At 42.8% G+C, this 5,659-nt stretch overlaps 1 long non-coding RNA gene across 1 annotated transcript; it reads right to left on the reverse strand.

Moving 5' to 3' along the window:
* Positions 1 to 4,212: 4,212 nt before the first annotated feature.
* LOC117804982 lies at positions 4,213 to 5,352 on the reverse strand. Its single transcript, XR_004629310.1, has 2 exons — positions 5,305 to 5,352; positions 4,213 to 4,636 (listed from the first exon to the last, which is right to left on the reverse strand). It is a non-coding gene; the product is annotated as an uncharacterized LOC117804982 (long non-coding RNA).
* Between the last annotated feature and the right edge of the window lie 307 nt (positions 5,353 to 5,659).

Raw genomic sequence — 5,659 nt, forward strand, 5'->3', positions numbered from 1 at the left:
AATCATGATCACGTGTGATTTCAAAGCCAATAGTATGTAGTCACTATGCTTTTTTGAATGGTGTGTCTTTGGCAGAGGAACCAGACATGATATTTTCCAATGGTAAGGCAAACAAAATGTTTTGAAACACCCCACACAGCTGAGCAGCACAGCCTTCAAGCCTTCTAGGTGCTCAGATTGTTTGGGGCCCAAAGCCTTACCTGGGTGAAGGAAACTGAACACTCTTCTTAGATCCTCCAAGGTACAGCATGGTCAGTATAGTTAGGTTGGGTTGGGTTGGGTTGGGTTGGGTCACGTTGGGTTGGATTGGGTTGGGTTGGGTTGGGTTGGGTTGGGTCACGTTGGGTTGGGTTGGGTCACGTTGGGTTGGATTGGGTTGGGTTGGGTTGGATTGGGTTGGGTCACGTTGGGTTGGGTTGGGTCACGTTGGGTTGGGTTGGGTCACGTTGGGTTGGATTGGGTTGGGTCACGTTGGGTTGGGTTGGGTCACGTTGGGTTGGGTTGGGTCACGTTGGGTTGGATTGGGTTGGGTTGGGTTGGATTGGGTTGGGTCACGTTGGGTTGGGTTGGGTTGGGTTGGGTTGGGTCACGTTGGGTTGGGTTGGGTCACGTTGGGTTGGGTTGGGTCACGTTGGGTTGGATTGGGTTGGGTTGGGTTGGATTGGGTTGGGTCACGTTGGGTTGGGTTGGGTCACGTTGGGTTGGGTTAGGTCACGTTGGGTTGGTTGGGCTTGGTTGGTTTGGGTCGGGTTAGGTTGTGATGCGTTTGGTTACATTATCTCTAGCCATAGATTGATTCAGTTTACAGTGAGTGAGATGACTTCCTTTTACACACACAATTAGCAACACAAAAAATGACGGACAAAGTAACAACAGGGCTCAAGACTAAAAGGGTAAAAAACAGAATAAAAAAGCCATCAATGAAACCAAGGTTAATAGAAACGGTGATGGTTATTGGTTGTTTTTTTTTGAGAGCCCTGGTTGGTTAGGTGGAAGACAGAGGGCTGAGGTTAATGGACATGGCATTCATGAATCGTTGAGGACAGAGGTCTGAGGGCACTTCATCAAACTTGTTTAAGAACAAGTTGGAATGATTTGTCTGCAGAAGTTCTCGTGGGTCTGATTTCTTGCCATGTCAAGTGTCCTCCCTAATGTCTCTGTTGGAATTTGCTCTCTAGTGAATCTCAAGAATGGGAATGAATGGGCATGATGCACAGTCCAGTCTTTACATGTATCATGTACAGACTGAAACAATGTTGATTTATCAGGTCAGCAACTGTATTGACTCACAGCCTGAACCGCAATCTGTCATGCTTGAGTCCGATGTTGATTGATTCACCCATGTATGCTGACTTCCTCTTGTGGTGGCAAAATGATGTCATCTTATTTCAGCCTTCCTCTCCCTCTTAGATTGTCCATGGTGCCTCAAGATGCAGACAGCTGAACGTTTTGTTCAGGGGGATTTACTGAAACATCTGACACTGTCATTCCTCTTTTAAGGACAGTCTTCTCATGGCGTGTAGAGCTGCACTCTGGGCATATGGCTCAGTTTCCTGGTGATTTTGCATTTCATAATAAGGGTACTTGTAATTGCAGGGTTGCAGCCAGTAGCTTATAGTTTTAAGTTTAACTGTTGCCAGTGGTAAAAGTAAGAAGTAAAAGTTCTAAAACCTTTCAAAGAGACCTACAAAACTCATGAAGACTGTTCGAGGCCCTGGTACAGTTACACTGTCTCTATATTCTCACAAACAGCCGTGCTCTCCACTCAGATCAAAGCTAACGCTGCAACCCTGTGGATTGGGAGGAGGGAAATTATTTATCATTCAACTACATGAAACATTGTTTACACAGTGTTATTCACGCTGATGGGTTTGCCTTCCACAGTGAAGCGAGCTTCTTTAATTTTCTCAGGCTGTCTCTTCCATTACAGGGTGGAAATGGAATCCTGTCGGCACTGATTATTTGTTTCCCCCTCTTTCACCCATCAACTGCTTAAGAAAATAACGACTCCAATTTGTACTAAGGACCAGAATTTGTCAGGAAATCACTATTTAGTTTCTCATTATGTTTTGAAGAAAAAAATAAGACCATGCACCTGATTAAGGAAAGATATTCTGACACATCTCTTTTATACAGATCTGCAGAAGAAGCAGATGTGTTTGTGATATAAGTGCTAACAATGTGTCACATCGCTCAGCTGACACCCACTCACACCCAGCCTCTCTGTTTTTGACACTCTGTGGATGTGATTATATTTCATTTTGGTAGATTTCTACTTCCCCTCGCTCTCTTTCAGTTGATTTGTAAAGCATTAGAAGTCCAGAGATGAGCACTTTCTTGTTTCAGTGGTGTTGAGATTTTGGCAAAATTAGTTTAAATGCAATAGTTTAGCTTAAAGCTGCTGTTGGTAGGAATGGTGTAAAAAACTGTACTTTTTTTCTGTTGGGTTTGGAGAAAAGGTCCTAATACCCATCAGTACTCATCTGTAAGTGAAGTCATATGAGATTATGGTGAAATCTCTGTGTTTTCAATGCCTATGTATCAAGCAATGTTATTATTCCCCTCCTTCCCCTTATCACGGACCAATCAGAGCAACTCCCCAACCCTCTGTCCTGATTGGTCGAGTGGAGGCCCCACTACGTTGCCCTGATTGGCTGGGAAGCCACTACTTCCTCATAGAACGCGCACAACACTCTTTTATGGGCGGGGTTACGACAGCAGAGAGGGGAGGGGTAGTGTTGACATTCAAAATGTCTCTCAGAAATGATGTTTATATCACAACTACCAAACAGCAGCTTTAATAGAGGAATATAAAATCAAGAGAGTGATGCATGAGGCACTGAAATCAAATTTGCTGTCCAGAATATATTTCTGCTATTCTGAATAATTGAGTTAAAGGTGACATATCACGCTTTTTTCATCAATATATATTGGTCTAAGAGGTCCCCAAAACATGTCTTTTTAAAGTTTATGCTCAAAAAAACACTTTGAAATCAGATTTTGGTCTGCCTGAAAAACCCTCTTCTTCAGTCCTCCTCAGAACACTCTGTTTTCTCTCTGACCACGCCCCCTCAGGAAGTGGGTGTGGCCTCGGCTGTCCAGCACGTTGATCTAATGTTTACATGTTGAATGAATATACACGGCTGCTCACAGACCCGCGTTACAGGACCTTTCTGAACCATTGGTCACAGATTTAGTGTTTCTTGTTGTTTTATTTATCAGTATATTGACGTGTGTCTTGGTACACAGCTACCAACATGTAGCTATGTGGCTATGCTAACTAGCGCTAGCACTTATCCATGATAAATAAAAATCATCCACTAGATCTTCAAATCTGCAGACGTGGGGAGTAAAACCGACCTCTACCAGAAAGGCAGCAGGACCTTTCTGAAGGATTGGTCACAGATTTAGTGTTTCTTGTTGTTTTATTTGTCAGTATGTTGACGTGTGTCTTGGTACACAGCTACAGCTACGACATGTAGAGCTATGTGGCTATGCTAACTAGCGCTAGCACTTATCCATGATACATAAAAATCATCCACTAGATCTTCAAATCTGCAGACGTGGAGAGTAAAACCGACCTTTGTGTTTATTAAGACAGCCTACAACTAGCATGCCTCCCTCCTAAGCTCCTTGTTAGCACACATGTGTGCAGGTAATGAAAAACAGAGGAGGGGTTGAGTTGTATTTTATACAGTCTATGGGCTGAACAAGCTCCGAGCTCTGACTCCGTGACAGACCGGATATTGTTGTGACGTAACAAAAACACTGAAGTCTGAAACGGCTGGTTTCACACACATTTACAGAAAGGTGGAGAAATCAGAACAGGGGCAGAGTGGATTTTTTTCATTCTCGGGGGGTTTGTAGACATGCCAGGGACACTGGCACTCAGTAAAGGAACACAACCTATCACATCCTCATGCCAATATTCTCTGATTACTTTCACAGCCCACCACATGGCTCTTCTAGTCCCCAGAGCCTGAGATAGAAAGGCACATATGGGCACGAGAGCCAGAACATCACTGGGGTTATTAAGTGGGCACCTCCCTAGTCCTGTTAAAGGGATATTTCAGTTTTTTTGAAGTGGCAAATGTAACCCTTCCCCTATTTTTGGTTACGTTGAACAATTTCAACAAAATATTAAAGGTGGACCAATATCAGAAGTCTAGGAGCCCAGGGCCTGATTATTAGTAAAGAGGCACAACACAAAGATGGCTTTTTGACAATGCGTGTATTAACACAATAACTGCAGTGTCAAGTTAACAGAGCACAATTTAGAAATGACAATAACAAAAGAAAAATAAAGTGCGCGCGTAAAATAATTTCCCCCCTTTCAAAGTGTTTTGAGTCCAGTCGTGTCAGTTTGTTTTAGTCTTTTTGTTAAGTCGTTGGATCGATCGTTGGGGCCCAATCCAGGTGAGTGTGTGTTTCGATATCTGTCCTACCGCACCAAGAGAAGCACCGAAGGAAATCGGTCTTAGATGAGGTAGTCTTTGCAATCTCCTTTCAGAGTTCTGTAGGTTGGCTCGCCATCCAGTTAACTGGAAATTCTTTCTTCTGTGGATGATCCTTGTTCGATGGATGAACTCGGGGTGCCGAATCTCCTCAGTACTCCGTCCCTTTACCAAAACCTGACCTATAGACAGGTCACACATCCATACAAAGAAAATTACATCCACACATCAGTCCAACACAGGCTACACCTAACTCCTAGTACTCAGCATGCACCAAGTACCAGTGTAACCTATGGTTTAATTATCATTAAAATCATACATTCTTAATTCAAATACATTGTAACTCAAACTAAATACTCATAACTACGTAACAGTATCTGTATTCATAACAGAAATTACCTTGTTTTAAAGTTACAAGCAACTCTAATAATTGTACTGTTACACTTTATAAGGCACATTGTGATACCTCTCCAAAAACTCCACTGTGAAACAAGGATGCTCTATGTGGAAGAGCAACCTCCACAGCGGGAACTAACTCCACAGCAGGAGAACAAAATGGATTCAAACATAAAGAAAACTTATCAAAAGTGACATATAACTACTGTTCCTTAACTTAAATACATACTAAATCTTAGCTGAGGTGAACACAGGTACATTGCTCAAATAATATCGTCATTCAGACTCATTAACAGTGAAGGAATTCTCCTGCACTCCACATGCTAACACTGTTAGCAAGGGTCAATGGGATTTCCCATTATAACCGTTAGCATCACGGCTAGCGGTAATTCGCGGCTAGCGGACCTCTACTCTTAACTTTCTAACAACAGCTAGCAGACATTTCTTTACTCACCATTGATCAGAATGAATCAATATATTCCCTTGGTAAGAATAACTGTCGTCACTGTAGCCGTACGGCTGGTTTTAGCTTCCACTGAGGCTTGGTTAGCCAGAACAACTTCCTACCATGAACAGCAAAAATGGCGGACGGCAACAATGACAGAAGAATGAGGAATGCTGGGAGTTCACCATCAGCTAGACAATGAATGACACTGATTGGTCAATCTTCATGTAAATCAAAAATACAGTTTTACAGCTTTATCACCTCTTTTATTATCTTTTTCTTGCCTGGGTTACACGTTGTATGAGTTTTAAATCACTAGTGATTGTAGGGGCCACAACAGATGCTGCTCAGCTCGTCTCCTGTA

The sequence above is a fragment of the Notolabrus celidotus genome, chromosome 2 (assembly GCF_009762535.1).
Source record: "Notolabrus celidotus isolate fNotCel1 chromosome 2, fNotCel1.pri, whole genome shotgun sequence".
NCBI lineage: Eukaryota > Metazoa > Chordata > Actinopteri > Labriformes > Labridae > Notolabrus > Notolabrus celidotus.